Consider the following 18,533-nt stretch of genomic DNA (forward strand, 5'->3'; position numbering starts at 1 on the left):
GAGAGTACAGAGATGTGCAACTAAACTGGTTAAGGGGATGGAAGATTTAAACTATGAGGTGAGACTGTCGAGGTTGAGGTTGTTTTCTCTGGAAAAGAGGCGATTGCGAGGGGACGTGATTACTCTGTACAAGTACATGGGAAAAGGTATGCGGTACCATCTTTTTTGACCAAAATAAAATAAAGACAAAGGAAACATTATTTTGGGTGGATAAAATGGCCGCAGCTGTTTATTAGATTTTTTATTAACAAAAACCACATGACTTTAATCTAAAAGACAAATGTTGTTTTAACTTCCTAGCCAGCCCAGGGAGAATAACTTATCCTAGGCCGCCTAATTATTTAACAGAGAAGAATACTTGCCCCGCCTTACCTTACCAGCCGGGATGTATCCTCATCCAAAACACAACTTTAAATATACAAATCCCTCCACGCCAAATGCCACTTTTACTCCATAAAAGTGGCATAGGCACATTTCCACTTAACCATGGCTTTTTCAATAGCATTCTGAATGCCTGTATTAAAAATGTCATGCCCAATATCTGAAAGATGAATTCCATCAACATGCTGCAAGCCACTACCACCCAATTCTAACTCTGTATGCTGGTACGATAACATCTTTAAAGATTCCAAAAACTTGGACAAGTTATTATTAATTTTCTTTCTGCAACGCTCAAGAGGCTTTAACTGGATATCTACTAACCAAGGGAGCCTAGAAATTATTTCCGACCAAATAATAATCGTCTCCGGCAAAGCAAAATGAAATGAGCTAGGTCCCTGTGCATGCATCTAATCAAATCAATTGTTTTAACCCGACCGATGTCATTACCCCCCAGGTGAATAAAAATTATATCAGGGTTTCCCCATTTACAATGCAATCTGGCAACAATATCGTGTAAATCATTCCATCTGGTGCCCCGCAAACCAAACCAGACAATTTTGACCTCCTTATATGAAAAACCTAGGTTGAGACCATAATTCCTCTCTTGCGCTCTCCTCCAGGCTCGAAAAACAAAAGAGTGTCCCACTATCCAGACTGAAAACTGCTTTTTTCCTGAAATAAAATTATAACAAATCTACTAAGTTTGGCCTCACATAAGAAAGATAACGATTTGATTCCCAGCGTCCAAGCCTTTTTATAAAATTTTCATCCATACCCAATAAAGAAGCTTGGGTGGCAGCACCAATTCTGAAAGAATGAGATTTATAATGGGCAGGCGATAATCCAATTTTTTCAGTGCCTAACTGTAGCACCCGCTGCATTTGAAATTTTGATACAGGCGTACCGTTGTTGTGTATAAATAACGGACCTGGGATTTGTGGTCTGGTTTTTGAAAATTTGGAAAAGGCTTTTACTGGGCACAAACCAACATGTTGAAAGCTTCCTATCCATAGAGTGGATCCCCTACCTGCGATGTCCGTTTTTGAACTTCTAATTAAAATACGGAGTCTCCCTTTAATGATAACAACATTTGAAACATCCAAGCCACTTGCCCTGGCTTTTGATTGTGACACAGCCTCACTTACTCTGAGAGCAGCAAAAAAGGATGAGGATAAACAAAAATCTAAATAGAGTAGTTTCATACTCACTACTGCAGATTGATGCCAAAGAGCGAACTAAACTATGCAATATGGGCAAAGTTATAGGTTTTCTCTGATCTTGCTGATTAAACTTACGAGAAAACCCTTTTTGCACTTGTTTAACAACTGCTGACTTTGTTATATCCGGCAGCTGAAAAAGCTTTAAGAAAAAAGAAATACCTGCTAGTTGCTTTTTTTATATAGGCTGGGGAGTATTTTGCCTCCATTTGTTGAAAAATAAATAATAATAATAAAATATCTATGTCATTTCCCGAAATATTTCTTTTAAATTCGGACCATGTTCTCCATATTTTAACATATGCAGCCCATGTCTTCTGTCTCTCCGAACGCATTAAATATTCCCTCAATTTGGCAGCGGAATATTCCACAGATAGTCTGGGCAAGTATCTCCTTCCAGTTCTGCTTCTCTTGCTAGGGACCTGAACTGATTGAGCTGAAAACGAGACAAAGCATCAGCTAAAATATTTTGACACCCAGGTATATGCTTTGCTCTGAGCCAGATATTATGCATTAGGGCTAAAAATACCAAGTGCCTCATAACTCTTACTACAGGGGGGGACTTTGCTGATAGATTGTTAATTACTTGGACCACCCCCATGTTATGACAAAAAAGCAAAATGCGTCTATTGGCCAGCCAAGAGCCCCAAATTTCCAAGGCTACCAACACTGGAAAAATTTCTAATAAGACTAAGTTACCTGTCAGCTCTTGCTTTCTCCATTCAGATGGCCAAGCTGCACAGCACCAACGGCCAGACAAATAAGCCCCAAAGCCAGTTGATCCTGCAGCATCCGTGAACAACTGAATGGCTGAATTCTCAATAAAATCCTCCTGCCAACAAGTCCTGCCATTGTAAAATGATAAAAACTGTTGCCAAATTAACAAATCTTCTTTTACTGAAATCGGAATGCGTATGTGCCAATTAGGGTTGGTTATACCCATAATTAAAACAATAAGCTGCCTATTAAAAACTCAGCCCATTGGTATAATCCTGGTAGCGAAATTGCCCTATTAAGGACTGTATATGTTTTAACTTTAATTTCTTAGCCACCAAAGCACTAGCAATTAGACTTTTAAGTTTTGAAATCTTGGCCTCAGGTAATCTAAATTCCATATGCATGGTGTCAATTTCAATCCCCAAGAACTGTAAGGAAGTTGTTGGGGCAACAGTTTTTTCCCTTGCAATAGGGACTCCAAACTTACTTGAATAATGTAGAAATGTATTAAGCAGAATGCTACAGGTATTAGATCCCCGTGGGCCCAAAAATAAAAAGTCATCCAGATAATGAGTTACAAAATTAGCTCCAGACTCAAATTTTATGACCCATTCAAGAAAAGTGGCAAACATTTCAAAATATTTACAAGATATAGAACATCCCATGGGGAGACATTTATCATAGAAATAAGCTCCTTGAAAATGAAAGCCTAAAAGATAATGTGAGTCAGGGTGTATTGGCAGCAGGCGAAAAGCAGATTCAATATCTGTCTTAGCTAATAGAGAGCCTTGGCCACATACACGTACCAATTCGATTGTCCTATCAAAAGAAGCATATTCTACTGAACATAGCTCTGCAGAAATCCCATCATTCACGGAGAGACCCTTTGGGTAAGATAAATGATGGATTAAGCGAAAAGCACCTACTTCTCTTTTGGGAACCACCCCCAAAGGCGAAATACGCATATTATGAATAGGGATGTCTGAAAACGGACCAGCAATTCTATTCAATGCCATTTCTTTTTCTAACTTCTTAAGAACTATGTCTGGATGTAATTTAGCAGACTTTAGATTATCAACCAAAACAGGGGACCATTTAGACTCAACAGCAGGAATCTGAAAACCAACAGAAAAACCAAATTCAATTATTTCCGCTGTCGGTCTGTCTGGATAAATTCTTAGGTAAGGTAACATTTCTTTGACTCTCACCGGAGTTATCAGATTTAGCTCCAGGTTCTTTAGCATTTGCCTTATTGGCGACACCAAGAAATCTTTTTGCGCAGCGAAAGGCAGGATGTGCCCCGCTACAAATGGAGCATTTGTGTTTATACCGGCAGCTATTCTGCCATTTGCAAAAATTTTCATTGAAGGCCCAACAGGCATTGGGCTTACCTGTAGCATTCTTATTTGTGGGACTGACTACCTGCGGTCTAGGCGTGAGCATGCCGATCCACAGATCTATATCTTTGGAACCCCAAGACATAGAACCATGTACAGACATCTTCTGCCGGAATCTGTCCTCATAAATAAACCATGCCACTCCCCCATAGCTTTTGTAAGCCTCCAAGATTATGTCCAAGTGCTTAAATAAACCTGGACCCAATTGTGGGTGTTTTTCACATAAAATGTTGGCATATATACAAAATGCCTGTAGCCAGTTTGTAAATGTCCTAGCTACAGGACAACGCCTATCTTCCTCCTTTTCACCTTTTCAGTCAATTTTTAAGAACTCTTTTGCTGATGGCAAAAGAGATAACAGATCTATATATTCACCCTTAATGATTTTTTCCTTTACTACTTTAGATAAGTGCAAGCCAAGGGGAGTGGTAGGACAAGTAACTTAATTCATTAACTCCTGTGCTTATTGGCGTTGGCGCCGCACCAGGAGGAATAGTAAGATTAGTAGGGGTAGGGGTGAGGCCAGGCAAAGCCTGAAGTAATTTACCTAGTTCCCGCAGCAATACAGAATTCTGCTCTGTCTGTCCTGCCTCTTGGCCTGTCTCCTGACAGCGTACCTGAAAGGGAACAGGAGAGCCAGGGGTGGGGGGTGCAGCTGCGGCGGCAGCTGAAGTGTTAACAGCTCCGGAAGGAGCGGCCGCACTTGCAACAGCGCGCCGCTCACTTCCTTGGATTTCTCCCACGTCGTCCAGCGCTGCCTCGTGTTCTTCCTCCGGTGGCGGCGATGTAACTGGCCAGCGGCGACTTCTCAGCGACGCTACCGAGGACCCCAGCGTTGCTTGCATCCTCTTCCTGGCTTGCGGCTTCTTCTTTGATGCGGCTCCTCTGACCGGCTCTTCTCTTCCGGGTCGGCTGCTCTCCCATTGGCTGGCTCCGTGGGCTTGAGACATCCTCCGATTGGCAGGCGACGTTGTCATCCGAATCGCCAGCGAGCTCCTCCTGACATCGCGAGAAGATCCGCCGAAGTTCCGTCTTCTCCGCCTTGGACCGCAACTAGGAAAGAACGGCTTCCGCCTGAAGATCTGGAACCTCCTGCGCCGACGCTGCCGATGCTGCCGATGCTGAAGCGAATCTGGACATCATCCCGAAGTCGATGCAGCCTCCAAGCCAGCTTACGATGAATGAAGGTAAGTTCTCTCCGTAGCGCCCTTATATAGCCGCCTGATGCCCTCATGTGACCCTGAACCACCAATGAAGCTTGCCCTACGAACTCTGCCCTCTGACCTAACAGCCCTGCCAACACGAACAGCCAATGAAAAGGGGGGGAAAATTTACCTCAGATGCATTTAATAAAACGTTAACCCTTTTAAGCCCGCAACCCTCCCATGGATTATACAAAACCTAAGCGTTTTTGCTAATAACATTAGAGGGGATTATAGGCAGATGGGGGATGTTCTTTTTTCCCATAAAAACAATCAACGCACCAGAGGTCACCCCTTTAGATTAGAGGAACGGAGCTTCCATTTGAAGCAGCGTAGGTGGTTTTTCACGGTGAGGGCAGTGAGGTTGTGGAATGCCCTTCCTAGAGATGTGATAATGGCAGATTCTGTTAATGCCTTTAAGAGGGGCCTGGATAAGTTCTTGAACAATCAGAATATCCAAGGCTATTGTGATACTAATATCTACAGTTAGTATTAGTGGTTGTATTTATAGTTTATGTATGTGAGTGTATAGATTGGTAGGTGTGGGTTAGGTGTGCTGGGTTTACTTGGATGGGTTGAACTTGATGGACACTGGTCTTTTTTCAACCCTATGTAACTATGTAAATAGGCAGGTGCCATTTTGTGGACACTGTTATTAAGGCAAGATTTGTATCACCCCAAAATCGTGTGTATGTGCCAGAATGGGAGACCAGATGCCCAGGCCCATGCACTGGCTACACAATTAGATGGTTAGGAGGGAGGGGGAAAGTGAGAGCTGAATTGAAAGTTAAAGTACTTGTCTGCCCAGGTGGGTCAGGCAATATATGATTGACAGCTGGGATTTTTAATTGCCTTTATATTTTACTATATTTTTATTATACAGCTTATGTCTGGGTGACAGGTCCACTTTAAACTGTGATTCTGACTGCAGATTACATGTGGCAAAAAAAATTGTTTTAATTTTAGTGGTTTTATTGGTTTTAAGCGATTTTATTGCATTGTTCTTTACTTGTTTTTGCCCATGGAAATTTGGTCTGCTATATATCCATTTGGGTGACTCTACATGCCACATAGTTTGGTAAATCTATGCGCATTGATCATTAAAGTGTTCAGTAGATGGGTTTTCTAGGGTCTTTGTACTTTTATGGCTTCTTATGGCAAATAATATACATACCAGGTGCTTACAGTATATTGCACCAGAGGTGAAAATTCATATGCACTATTGGGTTTACGAGCCACATAGTTTGGTAAACTAAAATTGAACTGTTCAGTAGACCCCTGGCATTTATATTTAGAATGTTTTATGTTGGTACATTACAAAATATGGGGCATATAATACAGTAAAATGCATGCCGATGATTTTGAGAAATTTCATAAAAACTGCTACATTTAGCATAGCTTTGCAGTTAGGTAGGTTGCAGTAGAAAGGTGCATTTACCCATTTTCATTTCATAAGAATGTGTACTTTTAGAAAATATATGTTTTTTTAGTGTCTACCTATTAGGGGGTTTTATGGAACGAAACACACACACTCTCGGTGCTATGCACAATGGGCATCAAATTGTTCAGTGGACCCTTGCCATTCATATTTAGGATGTTTTTTCTTGGTACCTAATGATATGTATGCTAAAGTATATAAGGAAGACCCAGAGGCATCCAACCTGTGCAAATTAACATTAATTATGGAAACTGTCTTACCCTATTATGAAGAAAGATAATTTTGTCTATAACAACAACTTGCAGCTTGCGGATATTACCCCCAAATATCAAGGATATGTTCTCTAATGCGGTTCTTGAGGGAATGTACTGTACATCTTGCCATATACAATATGTAGGACAAATCTCTTGCCCCTTCAAGAACCGCATTAGAGAATATATCCTTGATATTAGTAAAAATAACATAGACTCCAATATAGCTAAACACTTTAAGGACTGCAATGGGGGTAATACCCAAAAGCTGCAAGTTGTTTTGTATAGACAAAATAAAAAAGGGGATCAGAGGTGGTCATTTATTACCCAAATTATTACAGCTGGAGACAAAGTGGATTTTTTATCTGCAGAGTAGTGGTTATGACATTACTTGTTTTTTGGGTAAATATATATATATATATACACTCACCAAAAGGATTATTAGGAACACCTGTTCAATTTCTCATTAATGCAATTATCTAATCAACCAATCACATGGCAGTTGCTTTAATGCATTTATGGGTGTGGTCCTGGTCAAGACAATCTCCTGAACTCCAAACTGAATGTGAGAATGGGAAAGAAAGGTGATTTAAGCAATTTTGAGTGTGGCATGGTTGTTGGTGCCAGACGGGCCGGTCTGAGTATTTCACAATCTGCTCAGTTACTGGGATTTTCATGCACAACCATTTCTAGGGTTTACAAAGAATGGTGTGAAAAGGGAAAAACATTTAGTATGCGGCAGTCCTGTGGGCGAAAATGCCTTGTTAATGCTAGAGGTCAGAGGAGAATGGGCCGACTGTATCAAGCTGATAGAAGAGCAACTTTGACTGAAATAACCACTCGTTACAACCGAGGTAGCAGCAAAGCATTTGTGAAGCCACAAAACGCACAACCTTGAGGCGGATGGGCTACAACAGCAAAAGACCCCACCGGGTACCACTCATCTCCACTACAAATAGGAAAAAGAGGCTACAATTTGCACAAGCTCACCAAAATTGGACAGTTGAAGACTGGAAAAATGTTGCCTGGTCTGATGAGTCTCGATTTCTGTTGAAACATTCAAATGGTAGAGTCAGAATTTGGCATAAACAGAATGAGAACATGGATCCATCATGCCTTGTTACCACTGTGCAGGCTGGTGGTGGTGGTGTAATGGTGTGGGGGATGTTTTCTTGGCACACTTTAGGCCCCTTAGTGCCAATTGGACATCGTTTAAATGCCATGGCCTACCTGAGCATTGTTTCTGACCATGTCCATCCCTTTATGACCACCATGTACCCATCCTCTGATGGCTACTTCCAGCAGGATAATGCACCATGTCACAAAGCTCGAATAATTTCAAATTGGTTTCTTGAACATGACAATGAGTTCACTGTACTAAAATGGCCCCCACAGTCGCCAGATCTCAACCCAATAGAGCATCTTTGGGATGTGGTGGAACGGGAGCTTCGTGCCCTGGATGTGCATCCCACAAATCTCCATCAACTGCAAGATGCTATCTGTCAGGGAAACGCCACTCACAGATGCGCCTGACACCGGGACGGGGAACAAGGGGTTACACACAGTCACCTTTCACACAGGTTAGGCTAACATCAAGCACCCCCAAACAAACCACCGCCCCAAATACAACTATTCGCTGCCACCATCTATCATTAACAGGCGATAGAAACCTAGTTACCCAAATATATCATACACAAACGTTCCTACTGCAGTGAGGGATAATTCTACTACTTCCACACACACACCAGCAACCACGGTTAATTTACATATACACTGCCCTACTGACAGTCCACTAGCTAATTAGTATACAAACAGCCAAGCAGTTAATACACCTCTAGGCCTGAGCAGTCATACAAGGTACATGGGAATTGATATAGAGCCAAAGGACAGAACTTATTAGGGGATAAAAACACAGAGAAACGTTACCGAATATCCTGTGCCCTCCTGAGGCCGGAGTTAGAAATCCAAAAAGAACATGGAGCCCCAAATATGAGTTAACTGGCACCTGGGTGTGTATATTTCCAAAGAGATGCCAGCACTCAAGTATAAATAGGTTGCTGGTGCCTGGGTGCAGGTCCAAAAAGTGTTGAATATGCTGGAGGAAGGGTCAGCACTCGCAGGGCTTTTACAAAAACAAGTGATTTTATTAAGGAGTCTGCTTAAAGGAGAATGTAAGTCAAAATTTAAAAAGCATACTGCCCAATAGTCCTCGTATTGTTTAGTAAAAACGCCACACTTTTGGCTCACCTAATCAAATATTTACTCAGTCACACTTACTTCACATTTTCTAGAACAGGCAGCCATCTCTAAAAAGGTATTCTCCCTTCCTTTCCCTCCTTGTTTCATACTGCACATGTGTTTCATTCCCTCCCCCCCTCCTCTCTGCCAGATCCGCTTCTGATTGGCTGGTGGGCATGTGTAGCTCAGAACAGGAGACAGGATCAAGTTACACACATGCTCAGAGAATAGGAAGGCCAGGGAGATTTCAGTGATGTCACTGTAGTCTTTACACTGCTGTAGGCTGCCAGCACTATGGTGAAGCAAGCAGGGATCTGGGAATTTATATATGCAGTAAGTACTTAAAAAGAATGCCTTTAGACTTACTTTTAAGTTATATTAACCTTTCATTGTCCTTTAATAAAATCACTTGTTTTTGTAAGTCCTGAAAGTGCTGACCCTTCCTCCAGTATATATATATATATATTTTTTTTTTTTGCCTCTTTGTATACAAAATAATCTTTCCTCTTTTTCACTTGAACTCATATTTTAGATAGGTCTCTCTCTCTTACTTTTTCTTTGTCCCATTCGAAATGATTTCATTTTAGTGCCTCAGTCCTACTGAAGAAACATTGACATCAATGCATCAGATTCTTATATATTTCCTCTATGTAGGGGCTCATTGTAATACTTGAACAGGTCCTAATAATGTTGAAAGTGCTTGAGAGAGGGTCAGCACTCACAGGACTTATAGAAACAAATTATATTTATTAAAGAGGAGACTAACGTTTCGACTAGCCATTATCAAAGTGGTGAATACAGCAAACTCAGTGTCTAAAAAAGCACACAGTGGCGGGAAAAAGTGGAAATGACGTCATCCTAAGTAACCAGACAGAGACAGAATATCAGAAATAAACCAATAATGAAAAATTTAAAACATGCAATAAAAACAGAAAACACAAAAGAAATAATAGAAAGTACAAGCAAGTAATCAAAAGGTCTAAGCAGCATTACATTCTTAAACAGAAAAAAAGTATCAAAAAATTGTGCTGAAAAACTCACACTCTGTGTGCTTGTTGCTATGTCCGTGTGCTGTCGCGCACCCACCCGTGTGCTGGCGCTATGTCCCTGTGCTGTGTGCTGCCACACACAGCACAGGGGCAGCTTAAACTTCACAGGGGTGCGCACGCACGCACTCCCGGGGGGTGGTGCGCGACAGCACACAGCACAGGGACATAGCGACAGCACAGGGACATAGCGACAGCACACAGCACAGGGACATAGCGACAGCACACAGCACAGGGACATAGCGACAGCACAGGGACATAGCGACAGCACACAGCACAGGGACATAGAGACAGCACACCTGCTGTTGAATTCTGCACTCTGCTATTATATATATATCTATATATAACAGTCCACACGACAGCACCACACTCCAAAATCCGCTGCTCTGCAGCTGCCCCTGTGCATGGAATATCATATAAGTATCAAAATAAAACAGCCAGCACCAAGGGTCTTTGTATTTCAAAAAATCTCTTGTGTATTATAATTGCATGTACAACCGACATTGCGGTCCCTCTTGGGACCTTTTAGGTCCCAAAAGGGACCGAAACGGCGGTTGTACATGCAATTATAATTGGCCAGCTTGAAGTATATTGCAATATATGGACAAACAATCCCTGTTTTGCTTAAAGGGAAGGGCATTTCTTAGTAGCTTAAATGCACCGAATGTCTTAATGTTCTATATATTGATAATGGGTGAGTGCAGAGGATCTCTTGTTGTTATATATATATATATATATATATATATATATATATACATTTATACTTATATGTTGGCTACTTTGTGAGTACAACTTAGTTACAGGTTATTTATTGTGATTAATTCTGCTCTCTACAGTGAGCATTCAGTGATGTGAGAAGAGGCCTCTCTATAGGCTATGCCCCCAAACTAAATAGGTTATACTCCTATTATCAGCGGCATGCTACATGCGCCACTGATGCTCTAGGCTACTGAGTTACAAAGTTGGCATATCTAGAGCAGGTTGCTTTAGGTTGATGAACTTGCCCTCAATGGAAAATTTGCTGTGGATGCCCATGGTAGACACAAAAGATTAGCAATTGTGCTTTTTTTTATAAAGCTTTTAGGATCCCAGCAAGTGCCAAGGTAATGTTTGCTGAGAATGTTTGCAACCCTAGTAAAGTTACAGCTGAGGCAAGATTCTCATTTTGCCTTATAACACATTTCTGGCACACATGCTGGCATAAACTGAAAGCAGAGGTAATCGGGTGATTGAACACAATCTAATATTATTTCAATTGTACTTTTTAAGGTGATTTTCTAGCCATGGGGCCCTCTGAGGTTGGGGGAGTCCTTTCTATTTTTTTCATTTCTTATCTTTTTGAAGGACAAACTGTTGAATGTAACTTGTTGTACAACCTATATTTAAATAATTTGTCATTATTCATCCATTATTGCAAAACTTCAATAAAATGTTTAAAAAAATAAATAAATAAAAAAATAAAGTTGAATCTTGGTCAGTTAAAGGAAAAGTAACGCTAAAAATTTTTAACTAAAAAATCTATTCTACCCTCCTCCAATAATTGCCCTATCCTGAAAACTATTTGTTATTTTGAATGCTTTAGAAGAAAATACCTGTTAAACTTGGCTTCCGGTCTTTTGAACAAAGCCGATATGGCCATGCAGGAGAAAGTATCGGGTGAAGAATCAACTATGCGGTGATCGATTCATCGAGCCTAGCCTGACTCCTTCCTATACAGAAGGAAGGCTAGGCTCGATCAGTCGATCGCCGCATAGTGAACGCTTACCCTGAAACTTTCCCGGCATCGCCATATCGCCTTTGTTCAAATGACAGGAAGCCAAGTTTTTTACAGGTATTTTCTTCTAAAGCATTCAAAATAACAAATAGTTTTCAGGATAGGGCAATTATTGGGGGAGGGTAGAATAGATTTTTTAGTTAAAAATTTTTAGCGTTAATTTTCTTTTAATGGAGCAATAATATGTAATCGCACTGTGGTATGGTATGGACTGTGCAAACTGTTTATGGGACAACTCTACCCGAAATATACACTAGAAAATTCTCAGTGGCAGGAAATCATGGTCACAAAGGTGTTCATAAAGTAAAAATCCAGTAGTAGAGTCAGATAGGGTAACTATCTGTAGAGTCCACGGGGGTAGTGTGTCTGCATAGATCAAAAAGGAGTGTGTTGCCATGGTAACGCTGCTCCTATATACTCACATTAACATGGGACAGTGGGGCAACTAATGATTAATGAAGGAGCCACATGTGGAGACAAGCAAGTGTACTGCATGTAGTTGTTAAGGGGGTTAGGTGTCTACTTAAATAGAATGCTACATTTTTACACATCTCCAAACTTGGACAGTAGGGGCAAAAATATTAGTAATTAAAGTGTAATCACAATAAGTTCATTCGATTACAAATCTGTATATGTGGGGTGTAAATGTACATACAAGGGACAGGTTGCTAGGATGCCGGCATCATAGTAAAATGTTGTGTGAGACAGGTAACTGGAGTCAAGTAGGTTAAAATGCCAGGCTAATCTTTAAAAACACTTGTTGTAGTTCATAAAATATCAGAGTCATTATTCTCGCAGGGGATAACACATCCCTGTCTAAAAGAGCAGAAGAGAGAATACATAGATGTGATGAAAAAAAGTGACATGTTGAAAGCTATCACAAGGTAGAGCAGTGCACCGTGAGAAGAGTGAAGATAAAATAAAGGTAAATGGCTAGAGAGAGAAACCTCTGGTTAAAAAGGCCAGAGAAGAGTTATTCCTGGAGAGTCGTAGTCTATGGCAGAGGGTTAAGGGCACCCGTTGTAGGGTTCCGGACCCAGGTGGGTATTGTTACCACACGCACAGCTGCCATGGTCAGTTGGTCAATTGTAGATGCATATTGTCACCAATGAGTATAATGGGTGGTGCAAAGGACCAAAAGGATGCTGGATACTAGGTGGGGTCCACCACCTGTCAAAGCCCATACAGGAATTAGGGCATAACCATGGGTTAGGGACACGCCACCCGTCCAATAAAGCATCCAATTATGCCGAACAGGTGTACCCGAATGTAGTTAGGGAGAGTATAACAAAACCTTTAGTGTGAGGGTACTTGCTAATGAGTAAAAAGTTAGCAGAAAACATTGTAGACTGAACCAGACAGAGGATTAGGGGCCCATAATGTTAAAAATGTGAAGTCTAAAATCACTGTGGCCAGATACTTTGCAGATTGTACAGATTGGTTTTTTAACTACTTTTCAGTGGGTGGCTTCTATGTTCGGGATGTTTTTTTCTAACTAAATATGTTTTAATTGCACCACAATCTCATTTTGGTCCAGTTTTTGTGCCAGCCCGTACTTATTATGAGAAAATTTGGTCTTACAGTCAATACAGACAAATCCAGATGGTGTGGTTAATTTATTATGAAAAATGTAAGTGTTTCTACTGTTGTACAGGCCCAGGAGAGAGTGGAAATTAGGCAAATGGGATCTACAGTATCTGCTTGATCAGTTGGTATATACAGTAGTTGTTTAAAATTCCCTCTAACTGGACACTAGATGGCAAACTTGTTCTGCCACATATTTCTTGTTACTCAAAAGCTTCACATAAAGAAATCTATAGTAAAATAGAAGTAAATATATGTTGAATTAACTGATACTACCTTTTTAAGCAGACACTTATACTGATACAAACCGCTGATCCCCAAAGCAAATCACAATTGAATCAGATTTTGTTTTTACAAAAGGCACCGTTCACAAAAAATAACCTTGGTTAATAAAACAGTCCCATAGATTTTGTATTCAACATAGGAATTAGGTTTAGTCTACTAAGAACTTGTTTCCCAGGTTAGCAACTGCTAATCCCATTCTAATTCCATTTCTTATTATGAGAAATTTGGTCTTACAGTCAATACAGACAAATCCAGATGGTGTGGTTAATCTATACTGAAAAACGTAGGTATTTCTACTTTTGTACAGGCCCAGGAGTGAAGGATGCCAGTTAGGCATATGGGTCCTATCTACAGTATCAGTTTGATCAGTAAGGATATACAGTAGTTGAAGTGTTAAGGGACTTATTGGCCCTTCACCCACATGGGAAAGTGTTTTTTTTATTATTCAGTTGGGGGTACTAAATTTAGTATGGGGAGTTACAGGAGATGGTATGCCCTGCAGGGAACTCAAACAGGCTGAGGTACTTATTTGGTTGCCACAGCCTAGTCAAAACAGCTGAGTGGAGTTGAGACAGAGAAGGAGGTCTGCAGCTGGCTTGAAAGGAGATGGGTGGGGAGGAAATCTTGAATGTCCAGAGACCAGCAGCAGGTGAGAAGAGGAGCCACGAAGAAGACATCGGCGGGAGTGGTTTCTACAGATGACTGACCTTCAATGTCTCCTCTGTTGCTGTGCAGCGCTAGCGTTTACGGTGCTTCTGCAGCAATTGAGGAGCAAGGCAGAGTTTCTCCTTTACAGGGCACATCTTCTTGTGGCCTTATCCCCTTCCCATTTACTTTCCCTACTGTGTTTCCTTCTACCTCTGCTAACCTTAATCCATCTTCCTCAGTAGTGAGAATAGGAGGATATGAGAATATCGCCATTAAGTCTAGTACAGGTATGGGATCCCTTATCCGGAAACCCGTTATCCAGAAAGCTCCGAATTACGGAAAGCCCTTCTCCCATAGACTCCATTTTAATCAAATAATTTTGAATTTTAAAACGGATTTCCTTTTTCTCTGTAGAAATAAAACAGTACCTTGTAAGTGATCCCAACTAAGATATAAATAATCCTTATTGGATGCAAAACAATCCTATTTTAATCTGTTTTTAATCCATTTAATTAATGTTTTATTGATTTTTTAGTAGATTTAAGGTATGGAGATCCAAATTACAGAAAGACCCCTTATCCGGAATACCCTTGGTCCCGAGCATTCTGGATAACAGGTCCAATACCTGTACCTAAAAAAGAGAAGGGTTCCTTTCGGTTAATACACTATTTATCATATACGAAGGGCCTTTCAGTCAATGATGACATTTTACCTGAGTTGGCATCTTTTCATGATGCAGTAGATTTAGTGAGACAATGTGGTCACAGAGCACTTTTGGCAAAAAATGACAAATGAGTCAGCTTTCGACTCTTACTGGTCCACCTTCAATGCAATAAATTGTTAGTATATCAATTCTTTTACAATACTTGCTTACCAATGGGATGCTCTTTGTCGTGTAAATATTTTTAATTGTTTTCCAGTTTTCTAGAGTGGGTGGTGAAATTTGAGTCCGGTAGTAATTTTATCGTTCATTATTTGGACGATTTATTATTTGTTGGACCAAAAGATACAGAAACGTGTTAAACTTTTGGAGACATTAATTTGGATATTTGGTAAATTGAGTATCCCATTGTCCGCTGAAAAGGCAATTCAACCCACAATAGTAATTCCATTTTTAGGGATAGAAATTAATTCTGAGGCATTTGAATTCAGGCTCCCTATAAATAAGGTTGTTAAACTTAAGAGTTTGATAACATTGGCATTGTTGTCAAAGAAAATAAAATTGAAACATTTGCAATCATTAATAGGGCATTTAAATTTTGACACAAGGGTAATCCCTATGGGTCGGATTTTTAATAAAAGACTGGCATTTTTGGCTGAAGGGTTATCTAATCCAAACTGGAATATATGTATTCCATCTGTGATTAGGGAAGTTTTAATTGTTTGGCAACAATTGTAATGGGCACATGTGTATTCAAGAGGAATTCAGAGACAGTGAAGCTTTGCAACTATTTACAGATGCAGCAGGTTCCACCAGTTTTGGGATATTTTGGGAGGGTCAGTGGCCAGATATATGGGTTCAAGAAGGTTTAACTAAGAACCTAGTGTTATTCAAGTGTTTTCCAATTTTAGTTGTTTTAGAAATTTTGGGCTCGCAATTGGCTAACAAAGGTATAATGCTAAATTGCAATAATTCAGGAGTAGTTTGGGTAGTTAATAATTTGTCAGCTAAATCCCCTCCAGTAGTCAGATTGTTAAGGCAAGTAGTTTTTAGGGCCTTGAAATATAATATTTGGTTGAGAGCGAGACATGTCCCTGGATATACTAATGTAATTACTGATGCATGGTCTCATTTTTAAATCGATATATTTCAGAGGTTGGAAATTCCTGCAGATCTCGGGGGAGCACAATGTCCAATTTATCTATGGTATTTAGTCTGCCCAGTGTCTATGAAGAAGTGAAGAAAAGACATGGTATTCTTATTTTAGCAGTTGGGAAAATTGGAATCAGTTTAGTTCTTCAAAAAATGCAACATTGTATTCTAATACTACAGACATATTTATTGTATTGTGTTACATTTAGAACAAGCAGGTTTGTCTCTAGGAGCTATTAAGAAACCATTAGCTGTTCTTTTAAATGAAGGACGTTACACAAGCTCTGCTGGTAAAGCAAATTATAAAAGGGATAGGCAAGATTACTCCTGCACTGCTCCTTATATGAAGCTGCTACATTTAAAATTATTTTTTTGTTTTCTTTATTCGCAGCCCTGAGGGCTAAGCAAAATTGTATCAAGTTCCAAAACAAAAGCAGGAGGCTTTGAATTTGGAGCAGTGGAGTTGGTCAAAGGGAAAGTCAGAATGGTAATTAAAAATCCAAAATGAATCAGGAGGGGAAATTGTTTGGTTAGGATTTTATTGGGAGACAGATCTGTGTCCAGTTAAGTTAGTTTCAGATTTCATTAGTATTAGAAACCAAACTCCCAGTCCTTTATTTATTCATCAAGATTGGAGATTTGTGTCTAAATTTCAGTTTTCCCAAATATTAAAGAAATGACTGGTAGCAGCCAAGGTAGATGGTGAGCAATATAAGTTACATTAATTGAGGATTGGAGCTGCAACACAAGCTGCTATCTCAGGATTTGGGGAGGATTTTATCAAAAGGCTGGAAAGGTGGGATTCAAGTACAAGCTGTATGTTAGGCCCTCGTTAGTTGATGATTTATAATATGTTTATTATTATTATACACATAGGGGCAGATTTATCAAAACACGAGTTCGAATCCTGAATAGGAAAAATTCAGATTGGAAACGAAAATTTCTGAAGATCGCAAATATCATGAAAATGCTTACGAAAAAAATCGTATTAGTCACGATAATATCATATTGGCGATCCGAAAGTCACAAAATTTTTGTACCAAACGATTATAAACAGAGGCAAAACCGTTTTGAATTTTTCGCGCTAAAAATACGAAAAAGTCGCGCAAGTGCCGAAAAGGTCGTGCAAGGTACGAAAAAGTCACGGAAATACGTTTGGACCGATCGAACAAACGTCTTAGACTCTTAGGAGTCTAAGAGCTTTAGAAAAATGCACAAGGAAATTTAATCATAAAGTTTCAGATTTAGTGACTTGCATGAATTTCATTGTTCGAAGAGAATTTTGAACTTAAAACAGGGGACAGGCTTATACAGACCAGATAGGGTACATTTATCCGATATTGCATTAGATATTTTTAATATGGGATTGCAAGATGGAGTCTTGGCGTGGAGGAACGTGATTCGAAATAAGAATATCTATTCTTATATTTATTCCTTGGCTGGGGCAGTGAGCAGGAGCTGGCTATGGTGGTTTAATGCGTTTATGATGTATGATGTATTTAACTGGAGTTATTACTTAACACAATAAAGCAGCAGCCTGTCTCCAACTTAATTCTGGTGTGTTGTGTTTATTGGGTTGGCACAACTTACTTTTTTTTTTAAAGTTTTTATTTAACAGTTGGCTATATTTCAAGCCAGCTCTCCCATATTTTTTCAAATTTAGTTGGACTGCTGCGTGCTTCAAACATATAGGTGTGATATTCAATTTGGTAGGAGCCAAATTGTACTTTTAAGGCATGTTTTAATTGTATATATCTAAAGGGGTCTAGTTGTACTGAGGGGCTTTTCCCCTGAAGTTGTGGGAGGGCGGGAAAGGATCTTTGTTCTTGTAGATCCCCAAGCATTTTGATCTTAAGTTTGGGCTAATAAATAAAATCTAGAAGATAGCGAAGGTGAGAGAAGTGAGAATTGCTGCAACTTGGAGTATGCAGTGTTAACAAATAACGTGTCACTTAATACGTAATTTAGTTTTCTCATAGGGCACAGTTTAAGAGATTCAATCAAGCCTAGGATAAGAGTGTGCAGTATCATATTGGAGTCTTCAGGATTAGGCACAAACCAATCCTGTAAGTGAGATAGCAGTGCTGCTTGGTAGTATAACCATAAGTTGGGGAGACCTAGTAGATCACCACAGCCGAAGCTATGAGGGATTTCCATGATATCCTATGTTGCTTACCCAACCATATATAAAGTGTAAAGAATAAAGTGCTGTTAACCTTGTCAAAGTACAATTTTGATATTTTAGAGGGAATATTGCGAAACAGTTATAAAAATTTTGGCAAAAAATATTATTTTTAACAAATTGATTTTCCCCCATAGGGTTAAAGGTAAGTTCTTCCAGGAGGTTACTGTTGAGGTAAATTTGTGTAGTAATGGGTACAGATTGTTGTCGGCAAACTCATTTTCTTTGGCTGTTATGGTTATACCCAAATACTTAATTTGGTTAGTCCAAGGTAGATTAATATTGGTTGGCCTAAGTTATTGGGGGATATGATCCACTGGTAGGATAAGGGATTTATCCCAGTTAAGTCCCGAATAGGAA

Source organism: Xenopus tropicalis, chromosome 6, assembly GCF_000004195.4.
Source record: "Xenopus tropicalis strain Nigerian chromosome 6, UCB_Xtro_10.0, whole genome shotgun sequence".
NCBI classification, from domain to species: Eukaryota; Metazoa; Chordata; class Amphibia; order Anura; family Pipidae; genus Xenopus; species Xenopus tropicalis.